This window comes from Myotis daubentonii, chromosome 5, assembly GCF_963259705.1.
Source record: "Myotis daubentonii chromosome 5, mMyoDau2.1, whole genome shotgun sequence".
Lineage (NCBI taxonomy): Eukaryota > Metazoa > Chordata > Mammalia > Chiroptera > Vespertilionidae > Myotis > Myotis daubentonii.
In genome coordinates, this window is record NC_081844.1 from 92,236,341 (window position 1) to 92,257,109 (window position 20,769).

Here is a 20,769-nt window from a genome sequence, read left to right on the forward strand (position 1 = left end):
AAGTCATAGGCAGCCACAATCTACACTTTGGATGTGGGAGTTTTGTGCCTCCTCCCAGAGGGCAGAGCGTTTGCATTAAGTTATTGGAATTTTTCTGCATGGGAGATTTCTACCCATCTGTTTATTTTTTCAATCATTTATTTATATCAGTAGGCACTCAGAGATATTTTACTAGTATACTTTGGGTTATATAGTTCAACTAGAGGCCTGGTGCACGAATTCGTGCACGGGTGGGGTCCCTTGGCCTGGCCAGTGATTGAGGCTTATTGGGGGGCCGGCCAGCAGGGGAAGGGGCCTCCCTATTGAGGCCTGTGGACTGAAGGGTCCCAGGTTCGATCCAGTCAAGGGCACATGCCCGGTTGTGGGCTCAGTTCCCAATAGGGGGCGTGCAGGAGGCAGCTGATCAATTATTCTCTCTCATCATCGATGCTTCTCTCTCTCTCTCTCTCTCTCTCTCTCTCTCTCTCTCTCTCTCTCTTTCCTTTTGTCAAGAAATAAATAAAAATATAATTTAAAAAATCATTTCCTAATTCTCTGGTACTACAAGGTACTCCCTACTCATCTGTGTATTCCCTGCCTTAGTCTTAGAACTTACCATTTTTACAATGAGCCCTGGTTCCTTTTATTGGAGAATGGTATTAACAAAACAAGATCTATACAATTCTTTAAACCTATTTACTTATCAAAAACCATTTGTTTGCTGCCAGTTTTTGGAGATTATGAATGGAGCTACTACAAACATTCATGCACAAGTTTTTGTGTGGTACTTAAGTGTGCGAGGCATTTCTATATTCCTTTTCTATTTTGATTTTCAAAACATTTGAGGGTGGAGTAGATGAAGTAACATCATATCTGTGTTACACCTTGGAAAAGACTCAGAGATGATGAGGTTCTTGCCTCAGTTTGTACAATTGGTAAAGGGCAAAGCTGAGACTTCTAACCCCAACTCTTGTGTTCCTTTGTTTATTCATAATACATGCACTCCCTAGCTCTCAGTATATTATTTGAGGAAATAAGAAATAACCTTGATACACTATCCAAATGGTATTAAGCCAGAGCTTCTTGCTTTTCTTAATTGTCTTTGTCTCTATACTCATCCCCACACACAAGGCAAAGATAATGAAAGTGCAATCTGCTATAAAATAAATGAAAAGGGGAATTAAAAGGTCACCCCTATCCTTGGCTACTCTTACCTCACTGCTTTACTTAGAGAATACTGCTAAGGCACCTCTTCTTTGTGTTTTGCAATCACCTTTTATTACCCTTCACCATTGCTTTTAACCTTTTTAGATAATGTATAAAATGTGCTTAAAATTAACAATCATAATAGTATGTGGCAATTGAGTGCTCATCATTTACTAGACACAGGCTATGCAATTCATTGGTTTCATTTACTTTTCACAACCCTCAGAGGTAGCTTCTATTATTCCCATTCTACAGATGAGGAACTGAGGTTCTGGGCAAGTTCTGTAACTTGCCCGGGAATCTGCAATAGGTAGGGATAGAAAGAGATAGGAATGGGGTGAGCCTGCTGAAGTTGTCTTTGTTCCCTGCCTTATTAATGATGTCCAGAGACACATTGCTTCAAAAGCAGCATAATCATTTTAGAGATACAAGCTTGATAGTGAGGGTTTGGGAGAAGGAAAGCCAGCAGACATAGAGTGGCAAACCCAGACAGGTGTGTCCTGTGAAAACAGTTACTGCACAAAAGCAGTTGACCCTAAGGAAAGAGGAAATAGTATTTCCCCCCGGTGACACGTCTAATAAGAACAGCAGCTGCTCTGGGGCACTGGCCCATTATGTTGAAGTGATAATAGTGCAATTAGCTCGCTCTCCATTTTCCCATGCTGACCCAGGGGTAAAATGGCACGCTGAGCAAATACACTAAATTACATTGAACTTGGTGTTCAATTTGAAACTCTTAGCTGCTGGCTGCAGAGAGCTTAGCAGATTCCAGTAATTTTATTTGCTCATACTCCACCCCCATCCTAATGAAAATCCTCAGCCATAGCCCCGATTGTTTTTATCAGATGCAGCATAACTTTCTGCAGGCAGCTCTGAGCTGGCTCTGGGAAGTTTCCAGAGAGAGCCCTTGACACGAGTTGGCAGAGGGACTCTTATACAATAACCATTGCATTTATTTTGGGAAGACTATTTGCACAGCTGGGCACAGTGCTGGGCATGAGGATGATGGCCATCTATACCCAGGGTCATTTGCCTCTGGGATCCTGATCTTGTCAGCACCAAGGGGGTCCCCAGCACTTTGGTACCCCATTACCTGCAGAAATTCATCTCAATTTCAGTTTGATGGTGATCAGTGAGCCTTAGCATTTACCAGGTGTTGCTAACATGTGTCTCTGTTGATAAAACCAAATTGTACCCAAATTTTAATGGGTTAAAAAAAAGAGTGTGAAATCAATGTATTGAAAGATTCCTTTATTGTGATCCTCCAGCTACAGCAGACTAAAAATGAGAGGGAAGCATGAGTGTGTGTGTGTGTGTGTGTGTGTGTGTGTGTGTGTGTGTGTGTATACTGAATCTCTGGTGAAGGCATGGACCGAGTGGGGGGTGGAGGTGTCTAATGAACACTACAAGATGCACCCCATTTAACACTGGCCCATCTTCAAATAGGCCAGACAGTCATGGATAGTGAGCAAGAGACTGGAAGCCATGAACCAGGAAGAGGACCCTCACAAGAACGTGCCCATGCTGGTGCCTTGATCTTAGACTTCCAGCCTCCAGAAGTGTGAAACATTGATTTCTGTTATATATAAACTACCCAGTCTGTAGTATTTTGTTGTAACAGCTTGAAAGGGCTAAATCATCATGTATATTTAGTTTATATTTTGTGTTTTGATCCAAAAAACTGCTATTGATTGCATTGGGTGAATTCTTCTTTGGTCATTTGGAGCTCCTGTAGTTGAGCTCTGGTGTCCCTTTGAGATGGCCCATCACCAGAGTCATTGATTACAGGAGCCACATATCACTCCTCGTTCTAGTGCTCACTGTTCGCAGCATCAGTTTTGGCACTATGTGTGCTGGTGTTGTTTCAGTTGAATTATTTAATTAGGGATGCTTCTGTTTGGCAAGATTTCTTCGTTTCTTAAGGACAAATCAGTAATAGTTTACTTTCTAACTTCTTACTTAGAAATTCCTTAAGTACCTCCCCTAGAATCTCAAGAATCAAATTCCAGTTCTCAGTTCAGAACCTACAAGAATTTAAGAGACCTTTTTTTTTCAAGTGCTATGTTTGCTCCAGAACAAAATGTAGGAAAATGTCATCAACAAAAATAGAAAATGAAGGTCAAGTATAGACTTTTACATTTCATTGGTGTTGCATTAGCTCTAGGACTTTTGAGTAGAAGGCATCCAAATAACTAGAAAGAATGGGGGGGGGGGGGAATCCATAGAACTGAATGGTTCAATTCATCCATCCATACACTATGCAAAATGTATTGAGTTCTTACTATGTATCATGCACTAGTATAGGCAACAATATACCAGTAAACAAAACAAAGTCTTGATGGTTGGGTATGTTATTACTAAATATCTGAATATTTTCCTCTTACTCCTCTCCTAGGTCCTGAGTCAGACTGAAAACACTGGATCCAAACTTTCATTTGATGATATTCACTTGACAAATTTTTATTGAGTGGCTACTCTGTGCTAGTCACTGTGTTAGGTACAGGGGTCACAATGGGGATTTTTATAAGATAGACATTTCCCTTTTCTAACATGATTTGTACTCTATTGAACAGAATTAAATGAGTGTGTTAGCTCTGGTCCTCTGAGAAATAGGCATCAAGAGACTTATTGGAGAACACGTCTGTAAGAGAAAATGGAGAGGGAACTGGGAGAGCTGGGACAGCATGGTTGAGATATCAGACCATCATGCCTGTGTGACCCCTGTGGGGGAGAGAAGGAAGGAAGGAATGGGTATAGGAAGAATCCATTGCTCTATTCTCATGAAGTTTTGGCAAAGCTACTGAGAGTCTTCCAGCCAAGTTAGCAATCAGGAATCACATCTTCTAAAAATGAACCTGTTGTAGTATTCCTCTCAGCTCGGTCTTGGGTAGAGCAGCTGGTGAGAAGTATGGCTTCAGTGCTGGGCCATCACATTATATACCAATGACGGTGAACTTATGACACGTATGTCAGAGGTGACACGCGAACTCATTTTTTGGTTGATTTTTCTTTGTTAAATGTCATTTAAATATATAAAATAAATATCAAAAATAGAAGTCTTTGTTTTACTATGGTTGCAAATATCAAAAAATTTCTATATATGACACGGCACCAGAGTTAAGTTAGGGTTTTTCAAAATGCTGACACGCCGAGTTCAAAAGGTTCGCCATCACTGTTATACACCCTCAGTCAGAGATCTGAGAGAATTTTCATGGCCACCACAGCAGGTGTTGAGTATCATGATAGGGAAAGTACAGGGTGCTGTGGGAACATAAAGCCTGAGAGACCACAGGCTATCCTGAGGAAGCGATATCTTGGGGCAATAATTCAAACTTATCCAAGAGAGAGGAGGGGACAAAAAGGGAAAAGCATGCCAGGCAAGAGAGAATGGAGAGCAAGAACGAGAGCGAGAGCGAGGAAGTTGCTGAAAGAAACACAAGGAATTCATTCTGACTTAAACACAGGTGCAAGGACAATGAAGGTGAGAAAGGAGGGAAGAGTTGGGAGAAATGAAGTTGATAGGCAGTCAGGGTCAACTCTTAGCAATAGAAGCAGTTTAAATTTTATATCAATGGCAAAAATCGAACTATTGTTTATTTTAATTGATTTTAGAGGGAGAGGAGAGCAGAGGAAAAGAAAAAGAGAAAGAGATTTGTTGTTCCACTTATTTATGCATTCATTGGTTGATTCTTCTATGTGCCCTGACCCGGGATCAAACCCACTACCTTCGAGTATGGGAATGAACCTTTAACTAACTGAGCTACCTTGCCAGGGCAGTTGAGGTGTTTTAAGCAGGGAGTAGGTCAGTGAAGGGAGAGTGGGAGTTGAGTAATGTGATCATTTTTGCACTTTAAAAATATACTTCAGTGGCTATGTGAAGAGTAGTTTGGTTGAATACAAAACTGGAAGCCATAAGACAAGTCAGGAGGTTTTTAGTGTCATCCGAGTGAAACATGAACCAGACAGCAACTTGGACTATGGCACCATTTATGGTCATTGGAGCCATAGTTAGGTATAAAATGGAAGGCTGCTAATTTAATGAATGTGGTAGATGAAGTAGAGAGGGGGAAGAAGAACACTCAGATTTCAGACTTATTGGCCTTGTGACATTTAAGGATTACTTAAATTCTTTGGACTTTGGCTTCCCAGTCTGAAAAACGAAGGCAATAACACCTACTTATAAGGTTGTTTTGAGGTTAAATTAGATAATGTAAATTAAGTATCTTACACAGGGCTTAGCTTATAAATGGTACTGCCCTCCTGACTGCCTCTGTATGCAGCAAGGATGTAAGGTGCATTCCTATTGGAGAATCAAGTTAACTGTAAAGAAAATTAGGTTTTCTCTGTCTCTATGATTTGTCTTTTCTGTTTGGCCTCATCGCTTACATTATTACATTGCATGTAAGTAAACACCACTTTAACTCAAAGATCTGAGTAAAACATTTTGTTAACCCTTCTGATAGGAAATCTCCACACCTATAAAATGAAAGGCTCCAAATAAGTTGTGAACAATCTATAAACAACACCTAACCAGGCAAATCATGTCCTCTGGGGAGTGTGTGTGTGTGTGTGTGTGTGTGTGTGTGTCTGTCCATCCCTCTCTCTCTCTTTACTTCTCTCTCTCTCTTTGAGTCTTAAGCCAAGTGATCTAAGAAGATAATAAATACTGGGTGTTTATTCATTCTGGAAGATTCTTCCAATACTGGCCTTTGTTTGCTGCCTGGACCCCCTGGAGCTGCCTTTCCCTCTTTTTCTTGAACCTGTTTCGGCAGCTTCCGTGAGGACTCCCTTTCCCCTGAGCACAGTCCACATCTGCTTCAAGTGACCAGAATCATCTTCTCTTGTCTGCACTCATAGAACCCTGAGGTGTCCAGTCCCTTGGACTTTCTCTCCAGTCATCTCAAGATAAGGAGCCGTCCCTTGGGGCAGAGAGCCAAACATGTATCACTGCTGGTGCAGCGTCACTGATCACAGCTGTGGACCCAGTTAAGGATGGTATTCCCAGGGAATTCCAAGCTGATCTCAGAATATCTGAAACCCCGAGTCCTGGACCTGAGGTCACTAAAACATGCCCGAAGTTATTTCCCATTTAATTGTGCATAAGAAATACCCCAGAAGCTTGTTAAAACACAGGTGTCTGAGCCCCAGCCCAGGTATTCTGAAGCAGCATCTCCTGGGTTGGATCTAAGGAGTCTATATTTAAAGGAAGTACTCCAATTTAGATTTTTACTTCTAAAGTGTAGTTCTTAGACCAGCGACATGGATATCACCTGGAAGCTGTTAAAAATGAGGAATCTCGGACCCCTCACCAGACCTCCAGAATCCATCTGAGTTTTTAACAAGATTCCCAGGGGATTTGTTACACATTAAAAGTTTCAGAATCACTGATCTAAAACAATGAAAGCCAAATCTTCCAACCAGGGGAGATTTTTGTCCCCCCCCCCCAGCCCCACCCCATGCACACACCTACACACACACCTGAGACAATATCTGGAGATGGTTTTGGTTTCATAACTCGGAAGGAGCTCCTGGTATGTAAATAGGTAGAGGCCAGGGATGCTGCCAGACATGCACAGGACAGCCCCCCATAACAAAGGACTATCGGACCCAAATGTCAACAGTTGAGGAACCCAGGCCAGATGACTATAAAGAAGATGGTAGACTAGTCTGGGAAGCCAACCATCTTCAAAGACTTAGAAGAAACAGTTACTAGTTTGGGAGTGAATCTGAAGGCTCTGAACAGCCTCTACATTCTCAAACTAGAGGGAGAGGGGCTCTGGGGTCCAAATGCTTGGGTTTGAATGCCAACTCTGCTACTCAGATGCTATATGATCTTAGGGTACTATGGAGATAAATGAGAACCAAATGAGAACAGGCAAACTCTATTTATTCTGAACTGGCTATAGCAAGAGAGTCAGCCACCAGGACTTGTGTTTTCACGGAAAGCTAAGGTCAGGCAGAGGAGTGGGAAACTATTGTGGGGACAAAGGGAAGGCTCCAGGTGTTCCTTAATAGGAGGCTGTTAATTAAAAGTGGGGTATCTAGGTGATTGGTTAGGAGAGCATGTTTGGCTTTCTCAGGTTGGTCATAAGATGTAGGGGACAAAATTTAGGGAAACTGTCACTTATTAGTCAAGTCCTGGCCATTAGGGGCTGAGAGTTACAGAAGTTATTGTTTTGCTTCCTGAACTGTTAGTAAATATAGTTATCAGACTTCTTACAAGTCTGACTCATAGCAGGCTGGCTTCCTGGGCTGTTTATTATAGAGAGGAGGATCGGTTTCCTGGAAAGGCTGTGCAGGTGGTGGGTCCTCATTGTTCATTTGTGTATCCAGTCTTTCACAACTTTTAAACTCCTCTGGACTTGAGTGTTTCCTAATCTACACAGTGATAATAATAATAGGGTTGTAGTGAAAATGAAATGAGTTAACGCAGGTAGAACTCTCAGAATCCCACGAACAAGGAGTGAGGGCAGAGTGAGTCTGCAGCTGCATTCAGGGGCTGTGATCCCTTGCAGCTACACCAAGGGGTCTGCACATCCCTAAGTGCCGAGATATAATCACAGAGTTTCCAGGAAGTGATTGTCAGCAATGGGGTTGTCATGCCATGTCAGTGTTTTCAGTGACAAGATGGGATATTACTAGGATATGAGACCTACTATTAACAGAAATCAGCAATTTAAGTCAGACCCATAAGAGTCCATCTGAGTTTTAATTACTTAGCAGCTGTGTGGCCTCAGGCACATGCCAATCTAGCCCCCCTTTTATAAAATAGGGATGCCATTAGCATTTATTGGTGAAGATGAACTAAATAATGCCTCTTGAGCACTCCACACAGTATCTGGCAGAGACCAAGCACCCTGTAAAAATTAACTTTATTATTGTTATTATTACCGACTCAGCCAGGAGCCAAAGCTCTTTCCCTGGTCCTACGATGTAGGGGACAAAATACAGCACCCTCCCATCACGGAGAAAGGTCTGTCCTCTGAGCTTAATAATAGTCCTAGACCTGCTTCTTTGGTTTTGGCAATTCATGTGCACGAGGCAAACCTAGGGTGTGTATCAATTAACAGAATCTTGGTGGCTGCAGCCTAGAAATACATGTTTCAGCTATTCCCAGGTGATGCTTATGTACATTAGGGTTTTGAAAACAAGCCCTACTACCTATGGTTCCCCTCCGCGTGCCTGGTGTTTCTCTGAGGCAAGCCCAGTCCTCCCCACACCTGTTGTAAGTTACCAGGACACACCCAGCACCCTCTCCATTTATAGTCAGGGTGGGGCCGCTGGGAGATCTAACCAAGAACGTCGGAGCTGGACACTGGGGCTTCCTCTCCTGATCTGGGGTAAGTAATGTCCCATCCTATCCTGGGCTCTCAAATACAGAGGTCTTGCAAAGATAGTCTCCCCACGCCACCATACCTTGGGCCAGCAGGTGAAAGGATTATTGACTCTGGGAGCAGACTGAATCTTCAGCGAGATGCCGTGTTACTGAACAGTTTTCAGAGACACTGATATCTGTGTGTTCTTCAGGTTTGGAGAGCCAGTCAGCTCTGGCGTAGAAGGTCAAGTGCCATCAATGAGGACATAGGTAACTGTAGCTAGTGGCTTGCCTTGGACTTCACGGGGTGATATGTCTGAGTGTGACTTTTCTGGACTCATGTGAACTTTGCTCTAGGGCATGGGGTGGGCAAACTTTTTGTCTCGAGACCCACAATGGGTTCTTAAACTGGACCAGAGGCCAGGAACAAAAGCATGGATGGAGTGTTTGTGTGAACTAATATAAATTCAAAGTAAACATCATTACATAAAAGGGTACGGTCTTTTTTTTCAATAGTTTTATTCATTTCAAACGGGCCGGATCCGGCCCACGGGCCATAGTTTGCCCACGGCTGCTCTAGGGGCACGGGCAGCACGAGTGAACCGGACCCCAGGAAGCAGGCGCCTGGAGCATAGCAATACCTCGGCCAATGTCTGCTGGTTTCTGGCACAGCGGGGCCTGGGAGTCTCCCATTCCTGTTTGAAGAGTCAGCAGCCTTGGGAGGGGGCAGGGAGGGAGCTGGAATGGTTCGCAGGTGCTGGCACAGGCTGAGGTTTTGGCGAGAGGGGCATTTTGTGTCATTCTGAAGAAGTTGAAAAGAGAGAGGCAGGCTTGGATGATCCAAGGGCTTAATTTTGTGTCCTGCTGGTGCCGTCCTTCCCTTGAGGTGGATGTCTACAAGCTGGTTCGCTGAGTATTGAAAACCCAGCTGTATCTCTGTCGTTAAGGCAGACCCTGGTCTGCTGCCCCAGGTTCCATGGGCAGGAGGCTTGAGCATGCCATCGGAGCCTGGACTCGGGCGGAGGCTTACAGTCCACAAAAGTCTGGGGGACAGGGAGGGTTTAACTGGGAGCTTCCTAGATGTAGTAATGCCAGAGGGCTGCCTTTCCATTGTGAGTAGAAACTGACATGGGAAACAAAACAAGAACGAGACTTGTGTAACATGGAACCCTGTGACTTTAGATTTTTCCTTAATGGAGATGATTCTTACCTAATTCCTTCTAATGCAAGCCCTGGAATTTCAAGTGGTGCCCGCTAATTTTGACTGTGACAAAGGGAAAGAATTGCCAAGGAGCTTGGTCTGAGATTTCTGAGTGCAAAGGTCCCCTGTGTTCAGGTTCAAAGGAGAGGGACTCATTTCCCTTGACTATACGGGGGAAATTCGCTTCTTGCTGCCTCCGTAGAAAATTACTTTCATTTGTGAACCAAGAACTACTTGATGCAAATAGGCTACTCTCCTGGGTTGGCAGAAGGCCTGGCCATCTCTGTGGCATGGTCGCAGGGGTTGGGGACCACAGCTTCAGAGAATGTTCAAGAGAAGCCTGGGGTGAGAGGAACAGAGTAGGGTGCCCCCAGGGAGCTGTTTCCAAGGATAAGGGGCTGAGGTGGGTGGTAAAGAAAAAGCAAGGAAGTGTTAAACAGTGTCTGAGAAGGGAGGGGACTATCTGAAGGATAGTCAGGTAACAATTCACACACCAGCGGAAACGATTATTCAGACAACTATTAAGTGAGCTGCTAGAGGGGGGAAGCACTGGAACCTGGGTGCGTGATGAAATGTGAATTGGAAATGTTCTCACGCATTGATGTGAGCCTATGAGTCTATAACAGTTGGAGAGACAAAATTGCTGTCGGTATTCCAAGAAGGACCGCGCTGTGGCCAGCAAATGGGCACAAGTGACTGATGGAAATAAATGTCTTTGTGGCTCACTCCCCTGTCTCTGTTTTTGTGAGGGAAAGGGAAAAAGCCGGAGATACTTCTCCTCACTCCTAGTTGTAGGAGAGAGGAGGGATCTTGTTCTTTTATATCTGTGTGTGAGAGAGGTTGACTGTTAATGAGTAAATAAAAAAGATGAATTTGCTGCTATAAATTTCACTCCCTGCAAACCCGTGCCCCTCCTGCCCCCCAAGGAGATGCATGTATGGTGACCTGTCAGGAAACAGCTGTTGCCAGGTTGGTGGTTACAGTGCTGGGGGGCGGGGAGGGAAGCGGGCAGGGGGATTTTAGAAGCAAGGCTGCCAGATATTGTCCAGACTGTGTTTCCAAAAAGAGTCTCCCCCCCCCCCACGTGGAAATCACATTTTTATGAGCAAATATGTCTCTTCATGGGAACTCACTCAGGGTCCTCTCACCTTGACTTGATGGAGCGATTTAAAGAATCTCTTTTCTCTGGTTTATGATGAGTGGCAAGGGATGACTTTGCTTGGGAAATGACCTCACGGAGGCAATCACAGTTTCTGGGGAGTGGGGATCCACCGTGTGGCAGAATCAAGCAGAGCATGGCCACGTTTTTGTTGCACTTGCTTACTGTACTATGACTTTTAGGCCAGGCACCTGTATCACTAGATCAAAATCTTAACTTTGTGAGTGTGCTGTGCTAATAAGAGCAAAAACGGTAAAGCTCCTCAGAGCCTAGATGCAGGTGTGGGAAAGACAGCTGTGGACATGTGTGCTCCCTGACCCTGGGAAGATGCATTTGAACTGAATGAAGTCTTGATAAGTAACAAAGTCAAAGAGATGGGAAGAGCTACTCTACCTTAGTAACTACTAAGTGAAGCCAGGGAACATTTAACTGATGGATAGATTACTTCTTGGTCAAGTGGCTGTCTTTTTTTTTTCCCTTTAGGAAAAAGCATAATAAAACTAAAAGGCCATTTACACAAAGATCAAGATGCAAAATGAGGGAAGTTTCATTTGCAGCTAAACTCCCTTTACAAGTGTGCTGGGCAGAGCAAGTTAATATCTTTAGCTTAATGCTTTACAGGTGGAGATATCAGCAAAGGAAGTATCTTGTCTGCCTTTATGATGTCCCCAAAATGAGCAAGCGGTCTGCCTCTCAGAAATTGTGCCCAAGAATAAAAGTAAAGCTAGAGAGAATATACTGTATTAAAGACTTCAGGCTCCCGAGTTAAAATTAGGGAGGTTCTATTTAGCCTGGGGAATAAATTAAAGGGTTAAAGGAGAGAATGAAATTAAAAGGCTAATGTCACCTTTCTTTGACTTTTTTGTTTTTTAAAATTTGCCTCAAGTAGCAGTCTCTGTCATGCTTAAAAGATGCGTATGGAAATTTGATTAAAGTGCCTTAAAATAACATGCACGCATTGAAATCAAAACTCTTGTAGAAAGCCCCAATAGGAAACTTTGTAGCTGTTTTTCCTTATCTATACATGAACATAGTATGCAATGGCTATATATTCATTAACTTCTAATGAAAGCTCCTCCACATTTTATTTTATTTTTCAGGGGAGAAACAGATTTAGAAAAAATAAATTCAAAAATAACATTAAGAGAAAACAGGGCCAATTTAGGCATTTGTAGTATTTCCTATGGTTCTATCCTGGGAATGGGCTGGTTTGTTCCAGGGTCTGCCTTTGAACTGGTTTCACGCTGAGTTGCAACATGCCTTTATGTAGCCAAGTTTTCCACTGTTTGTATTTTAGCCAGAGTTTGGGCTTGCTTTCAATTTGGTTGTGTTGTTTCATGTATGTTTCTTTAGGCAAAAACCCTTTACAAATGGCTGTAAATAGTTATTCCTTTAAAAGGAAACAGTTTGCTTGTGGAAAATAATCCTATTCAGTCAGTCAGAAATAATCAGTTACATCAGAGAGTAATGGAATGATTTTTAACATAAAAAGCAATTCTTCCAACCTGGCTTAAGAAACCATTTTAATTGGTCATTTCCCATAAAAATCTCCTCCACATTGTAGCTTCCGGCTCCTGGAGGAGCAAACTGGCCAGGGTGCAGCTTATAAAATGATTTTTATTGAGTAATGTCAAAGAGTGAAGTTATTTATCTCATTTTGGAATTACTGTCTTTTAAGCAGGGTGCATGATTTACAATAATGTTTAAGGCTGCTTTAAGTTTAGTGAAATATTTCCATTCTAAACATTTTATGACATATTTAAAAATACAGAAAATGATGGAGACAGCACAGAGAGAAATGACATAGAAGTTAGAATTTCTGGGTCTGGATTCCAGATTTGCCATTTATTTCTGTTGTCCATGGGAAACGCAGTCTACTTTTACTTAGTTCTCTGCAGCCTACGATGTATGCTTATGCCATTGTTTTCACTGTGTAATAGTTGTGCAGAGATTTCGTGTCTCAAATGAGCATACCCTCTCACTCATCCCTTCTCAGCTGCCCTACAATTTCTTGTCACCCATCCCTTTGATACTCAAAAGTATACTGATGACCTATCTGAGGTGTTTATTATTATACTTATTTCTGGGATCCACCCCTCTCTTCCAGAAAACAAAATTTCAGGAGGAGGGAAAGACCCTGTGTAAAAACCATGGAATTTGTGTTTTTAAGGAGCCACCCAGGAGTGATCTCAGACAATTGTATCAGAATCTTCAGGTTAGAACAACTGGCGTCAATATTTTAAAAAATGTCCCAGGTGACTCTAAGGCATAAACCGGATGAAGACTTACTGCTTTTCGGAATTGGATAAATACTGGTTCTCAGTGTAGGTTTATTAAATGAATGTTCTGGAATGGTTTTCCAGAAATGTCATCAATGAACAGTATGATAGTTTGAAGCACAATCTCACATTTTCTAAACCTCTTTGTTTTTAACTTAAAAGCAGAGTGAGCATGACATAACTTCCCGTGATTAAAGGAAACTCCGTAAGCTTTGAGAGGAGAATGGAGAGGAAAGGAAGGTGATTTTGAGGGTAAATGTCACTTCTGTCCATGAGATCAGCTCAGCCAACCATCTCTGTGTTGAGGACAGAAGCAGAGTGAAGGTGCAGAGCTCCAAGGAGGGTTTTAATCTCCTGTTGGAAACCAGATCTCTTGATTTACGACTGTGACATTGCCTACAGCAACTTGCTAATGGGAAAGGGCTGTCTGACTCAGAGACTTGACATTTGTGCCCTCAGGAACTGCAGTTGCCAGTTTGTTTTTCAAAAAAGTTGTCATGTTACTCAACCATTTAAGGACATGTATTTTCTTGGCAATAAAGTCCACATTTTGCAAAAGATTGATCTGAAATAAATTATATGTGAGAGTGTGCAACCAGAAAATCCTAATTTGCTGAGTCCTTACATCCAAATCTCTTTTTTTTTTCTCTAGAGAAGTAGGTACTTCTAACCTCTCATTCTTGCTTTATATATATAAGGTGTCCGCAAAAGAAAAAAAAAGGTATATATACACATACATTTAGATAGCTCAATTGATGTTTCTTTCTTTTCAGGTTTAATCCATTGGAATAAATAATTATTCAAAGTAAGTCTACATTTTTGGGACACCCTGTATATTCCATACTAGTAAATGTGCCACTTGCATATTTTATAACTATTCTATGAGAGTATGCAAAGCAGGAGTGTTGGTATAGTCACTGTGTTAAGAGTTTATAGAGTGCCTGAAATAGAGGGTGTCTGTGATTTTTAAATGGTTTCTCTCTCTCACCTCTATTCTATCCTTTACTATTGACTTTTTTAGTGTCCTGTGTTTCTATGTGTGGGGATCATTGCCTTGGCCAGTTCATGTTAATACGTTCTGTCTCTCAGTTGTGCTAGGACAGAAAACAGTTCTGATACTTGGGTAGGCTGAATAATGGCTCCCCAACGATATCCACATTCTAATTCCCAGAACCTGTGAATGTTGCCTTACGTGGCAAAAGGGACTGTGCAGATGTGATTCAGTTAAAGACCTTGACACGGGAAGATGATTCTGGCTTATCTTGGTGAGCCCAATCTAATCACCTGGGTCCTTAAAAGTGGAAAACCTTTCCTGGCTGTGGTCCAAGGGAGATAAGACTGTGGAAGAGAGAACCAGAGAGAAGGCAGCATGAAAAGTACTCAGCCCAGGGTTACCGAGGAAAGAGGCCACAAGCCAAGGAATGCAGGCACACCCTAGAAACTGGAAAAGGCAAGAAAACGTGCTACCCTACAGCCTTCTGGAAGGAATGGCCTTGTGAGTGTCGGCTTCCAAACTTCAGAGCTAGCTGTAGGATAATAAGCTTGTGGTATTTTTAGGCAACTAAGTTTGCGGCAATAGGAAATGAATGCAGCCACTGCCTGGGACTGAGGCTCAAGGGACTGAGGCCCAGTGTTCTCCTTCGTGCAGGTGCTTTACACTGCGAGCTTTCCCACTCTGAGAGCTACTGTCTCCTCATCTGACAAATGAAGGAGCTGGTTCAGATGAGTGGTTTTCAAACATTTTTGCCCACAGAACGTTCCTTCAGAAGAAATGTTACACAGGAGGTGGATCTGCTCTGAAGCAGGTGGCAGGTATGGAGTCTGATGGGGCGAGAACCAGGTGGACCAATAGAGGGTTCATTCAGGGCCCCTGCTCCTGCTAAGGCAGTGGGTCTCAACCTTGGCTGCACATTAGAATCACCTGGGAATCTTTTTAAAATCCTGATTTCTGGGCCTCATCCCCTCCTCCGGATTTTAAAAAGATTCCTAGGTGATTCTAATGTGCAGCCAAGGTTGAGAACCACTGTGCTAAGGGAAGGCACTGGTCCTACCATAGGCACAGATTCATCTCTATGCAGTGGGTTCTTGAATAAAGTGAGTGGGAATATTTTTAAGGAAAATATATCTGGTAGTGTTGATAATCAGACAAAGTGTACTGAAAATTATGTTGTCAGATCAGTGAAAACAGTGGACCCCGGTTTTAATTGGGTGTTCAACTGCCTGAGAAAATAAATTCTATATGTCTTCAGCAAACCAGGATGATCAGAGGAGGGGAAACTATATTAACATAAAACACAATTTTGCTGCATCAAGTTTTTAAAAGTTTAGTGGAACAACATTTGGTTGTTTTAAATGAAGCCAAAATAATTTATTTGACCCTATCATCAACTTTTCAAATGGGTATATGGTGTAGTTTGGAGCTAAACTGAGTGATGAGTGATTTGTGTTTGTTGTTGTTGTTGTTAGCGACCTGAGTGCTTTGGTCAGCCTCAGTGTTTCTGTGCTGCTTTTGTTTTTTAATGATTATTTCCAATATATATGGAAATGTTACCTTTGAACCCAGAACTAGAGTTTGGAGATAAAGTGGGGATAGGAACAATCGAATGTAAGCAGTATACTTACAATACAAAGGCATACTGGTTATGAAAAGTCACATTTAAATTTGTAAGAAAGAAGACCTAAATTCTTAGTAATCTCACCCAGAGATACACACTAATTCTGTGCGTCTTCTGGTCTTGTAACTTTGCGCCCAAAGTCCTCACATATTCACTCTCACTCACTAAAAGAATAATTTGATATCATTGTCAAGATCATGGTTTTTAAACGTGGACAGTCCTGGGTAGAGTCTGGGCTCTTCTAGGTTATAGGGGACAAGTAACTTAAGCTTTGTAAGATTTCCTCAACTATCTGAGGAAGGTGATACAAATACCACTGTTGGTGTTGTTTCAAGAATAAAAGACATCATGCTGTGATTTTTTCATTTTTCACTGTGAGGTAGAATCACTCAGGGTTTTTAAAAAATTCTGCTGTATGTGCCCCGCCTCCCCAGAGAGCCCGACAGGTTGTGCTGCCCTGGCTTGGGCTGTGTGCTTCCTAGGTGCTCTCTAGGTGACGGTGCCACAGCCAGGACTGAGACGCTCTGTAGTAATGTACGCACAGCTCTTGGCACTTAAAACCCAGAAAGGGCATTAGCATCATGATTGTCCTGTGCTTTTTAAGAAAGTGATTAACAAAACATGCTGTCTATCACCTGTATATATATATATATATATATATATATATATATATATATATATATATATATATATATTTAAGGGGTACAGCTTTTACTGACAAGGATGTGTAGCTACCTTATTCGTCATTTTTCATGGCTGCATGGTATTTGGTAGTATCATTATATCTTAACTAGAGGCCCAGTGCACAAAAATTTGTGCACTCGGGAGAGAGGGGGTGGTCCCTCAGCCCGGCCTGTGCCCTCTCGCAGTCTGGGACCCTTTGGGAGATAACGACCTGCTGGCTTAGGCCTGCTCCCGGGTGGCAGAGGGCAGGCCTAATCCCTAGGTGCAGCCCCTGGTCGGGCTCAGAGCAGGGCTGATTGGGGAGTTGGGGTGCCGCCCCCGTCACGCACAGAGCAGGGCCAATCAGGGAGTTGGGGCACCGGCCCCTGTCACACACAGAGCAGGGAGGATCAGGGGGTTGGGGCTCCACACCCTGTCACACTCAGGGCAGGGCTGATGGGGAGGTTATGGCTCTACCCCGTCACACACAGAGCAGGGCCCGTGGGGGGGGAAGTTGGGGTGCCGCACCCTGTCACACACAGAGCAGGGCCGATCAGGGGGTTGGGGCGCCATAGCCTGTCACACACAGAGCCACAGAGCAATCAGGGGGTTGGGGAGCTCCCCCTATCAGGCACAGAGCAGGGCTGATCAGGGGGTTGGGGCTCCTTCCCTTGTCACGAACAGAGCAGGACGGATAGGGAGGTTGTGGCCCCGCCCCCCGTCACACACAGAGCTGCAGGGCGATCAGGGGGTTTGGGCGCTGGCCCCTGTCACGCTGATCCTGATGCCGGGAGGCCTCGCGGCTCCGCTGATCCCGGTGCTGGGAGGCATATTACCCTTTTACTATATAGGATAGAGGCCTGGTGCACGGGTGGGGGCCGGCTGGTTTGCCCTGAAGGGTTTCCTGGATCAGGGTGGGGGTCCCCACTGGGGTGCCTGGCCAGCCTGGGTGAGGGGATGATGGCTGTTTGCAGCTGGTCACACACCCTTCAGGATGGGGGTCCCCACTGGAGTGCCTGGCCAGTCTGGGTGAGGGGCTGAGGGCTGTTTTCAGGCTGGCGGGTGACTGAAGCTCCCAACCGCTCCTTTTTTTCTTTTTTTTTTTTAATTCTGGGCCAGCTTTAGCTCTGAGGCTTGGCTCCAACTCTTAGGCCTCGGCTTCTGAAAGCAGGTATCTGGTTTGTTTGGGTTCTATAATCGAAACACTGTTTCAATTCCAGCTCTGAGATCCCGGCTGGCTGAAAGCAGGTTTCTGGGGTTTTGTTTAGCTTCTATATTTGTAACAATGTTTCAAACTGCAAGCTCAGAGACCGGCAGCGGCAGGCGGGGAACGTTGGAGTCCTCTGTCACTGAAGCAAGCAAGCCTCATGTTCGCTTCAAGCTGCCTGTCTGCCGGCCGCCATCTTGGCTGGCAGTTAATTTGCATATCGCCCTGATTAGCCAATGGGAAGGGTAGCAGATGTATGGCTAGTCACCATGTTTCTCTTTTATTAGATAGGATTTTCTTGATTAACTGCACATTCGGCACTTAAGTCATTTTAAGTATCCCACCAGCCTAAACAATGCTGTAGAGAGGCTTGTGCCTATAAATTCTTCATAGCTATTCAACTGTTTCCTCAGGATAAGTTCCTAGAAGACAAACTGCTGGCTCCGAGGGTCCGTGCATCTTTGAGGCTTTTGCACGTTACCAAATTGCCCTGCTTAATGGAATGATCTATATCATTTAGGATGCATTAGGGCTACAGATATGAAAACACTTGGTTCAGATTGACTTAAACAATAGGGAAGATGCATTGGCTTAAATAACTGGCAAACCTGGAGATTAAGTGAATTTCAGGGCTAGTTTGCTTCAGCATTCAATGATATCATCATATATCTGTCTAAATCACTTGACATTTTCCCTTAGCCCTATGCCATGCCAGCTTTTTCTAAGGTCCAATCAGGGCTGGCAGCAATTCCTGGGGCAGCAGACCTTGCATCCAGATACAGGGAGAAGGAAGGGTCCTTTTAAGAAGCTTGCTCTGGGAGAACAAGCTGCCTTCTTCAGTTTCAGCAAACCATGACTACCCTCTCATTGATCTGATTTTCTATGGGTCAGCAATGAGAATATGGTGGTTAACTTATGTGTGGGTCGCACACCCTAACCTGAAAGGGGCTCCTTCCAGCTCTCATAGATTGCAGGGGAGAGACTGGGGTGCTTTGAAAGAAGGGGGCATGAGAAGGGAGAATGCAGCTGAGATGTCAGCCACAGTGTCCACGATGAACACAATTTGAAACAATCAGAACTGGATGCTGCCCACAAAGTTGAAAAGAGGGGAAGGAAGGAAGTTTATGAGAAACAAGGCTGAGTGAGTCTCCCAGAACCTACCACTGGCAGCTTGAAGTCATTCCACAGCTGGAGAGGAAGCCGGTGAATATGCCGTCTGCCTGGACACCCACCCAGGTGCCACGTGCTTGTTACACCACACACATCTGCTGCCTTTTACCTATGAGGAGGGTCACCATCACAAGGCTGGTAGGGAATCATTTTAGGCAGTGGTCGGCAAACTCATTAGTCAACAGAGCCAAATATCAACAGTACAACGGTTGCAATTTCTTTTGAGAGCCAAATTTTTTAAACTTAAACTATATAGGTAGGTACATTGTTATTAACTTAATTAGGGTACTCCTAAGGCTTAGGAAGAGCCACACTCAAGGGGCCAAAGAGCCGCATGGGGCTTGCGAGCCGCAGTTTGCCGACCACAGTTTTAGGGAAATTCATCATCTATCCTCACTCTCCCACCCACAGTCTAAATTATAAGTTTTTTGAAGTGCAGAAATATACTTGTGGTGTGTGTGTGTGTGTGTGTGTGTGTGTGTGTGTGTTTGTGTATGTTGGGTTGGTGGTGGTGGGGAGACAGAAACAGAGGAAGAGGGAGAGGGAGAGAGAAATTGATTTGTAGATGGTAAAGTGTCCTAAAACTTTTGTGTGATTATGATAACCTTCTACGGACTGTTGCAGTGTTAAATAGTTCATTGCTTCTTAATCAATGTCTGTAGATGGACAGACTTATTCATTAAGAGAGACACCACCCTGGCCAGTTTGGCTCAGTAGTTAAAGCATTGGCCCCACAGACCAAAGGGTCATGGTTCAATTCCCAGGCAAGGGCACTTGCCTGGATTGCAGGATCAATCCCTGGACCCAGTTGGTGCACGAGCAGAAGGTGACCAATCGATGTGTCTCTCTCATGTCAGTGTTTCTCTTTCTCTCTTCTCTCCTTCCCTTTCTCTTTCCTCCCTTCCACTTTATCTAAAAATAAGTGGAAAAAATAACCTCAGCTGAGGATTAAAAGAAAGGTAGACACACGCACACACGCGCACACACACACACACACACAGCTGAGGAACCCTCCTTTCTGTGGGAGTCTGAGTATAGGCATTGGGAAAGGCCACCATTTGACCTATTTCAAGGGCATTAATGTGTGGGGCCAGGTTCTAATTGGATTCCATCCTATCATGAAGGTGATCTCACAATGCTTCCTCTGGTGCTGTCGGTCTAGCAATTCCCCCAATAACATTTTGGCTTTCAAACCCAAACCCAGAGGAATCTGGGATGTGGAAGTATTAACATTTAGATTAATTTCTCATGGCAGTTGTGTTATTGGATTTCTCTCTCTTGCCAACCCACTTGAAACTGGTATAACTATCATAGTCTCCAGCGGACCTTTTAAATAGCATTGGTAGAATAATGTCTACTAAAAGGAATTGTATCAATTCAAAGTCTACCCTCAGCATTTGGTACACAATCCTTGCCCTTGGGCAACCCTGAAATACATTTGTAAAGGTGTCAGTATTTGTATTCCAGGGACCTTTTAAAGATCAGTTACTCCCTCCAGGTATCTAAGTGAAATGATTGCTTGGCCAGGTCAGAAACGTAATTTTCATGACATGTACGACAAATTGTCCTCACTTCTGCTTGAAATCTTTCTCTTTGAAATCAAATATGTATTTAATTGTTCAAATAAAACTTTTTTAAAAAGAAAGTTTGGAGAAAGTTGGGAAGTTATAGTTTTGTTATTAGATGAATTATTCCCTAATATATAGTTGAAACTCGTGTAATGGGGATGAATTTTGTTCACATTTCTCAGTATGAGAAATGCCATATCAGTTCATTTCTCAATAGCAAATTGAATTAAACTGTGAGACCCAACTTTTCAGCTGCTTAGTTTTCAAGTACCTTCTCCATCCCTACTTTTACTCAAGGACCAGGGTATCCTATATGTCCCTTGGGTGTGGCGAAAGGGCATCGATGAAATTCAGTTCTCCATGGTCCCTTAAGGAGCCCACTGTCCAAACCCGAAGGCCAATTTGGG

At 43.6% G+C, this 20,769-nt stretch overlaps 1 long non-coding RNA gene across 2 annotated transcripts in view; it reads left to right on the plus strand.

Annotated features, from left to right (window-relative positions):
* The window catches only part of LOC132235884 (uncharacterized), a 221,536-nt gene that overhangs the window by 68,864 nt on the left and 131,903 nt on the right, over window positions 1–20,769 (plus strand). Inside the window, exon 1 of one of the 2 annotated variants that reach the window (XR_009453115.1) lies at window positions 8,453–8,525. The exons of the other annotated variant lie outside the window; for it this stretch is intronic. This is a non-coding gene — a long non-coding RNA (uncharacterized LOC132235884). Of the gene's footprint in view, window positions 1–8,452; window positions 8,526–20,769 lie in introns of those variants that run through there. 2 annotated transcript variants of the gene reach the window in all.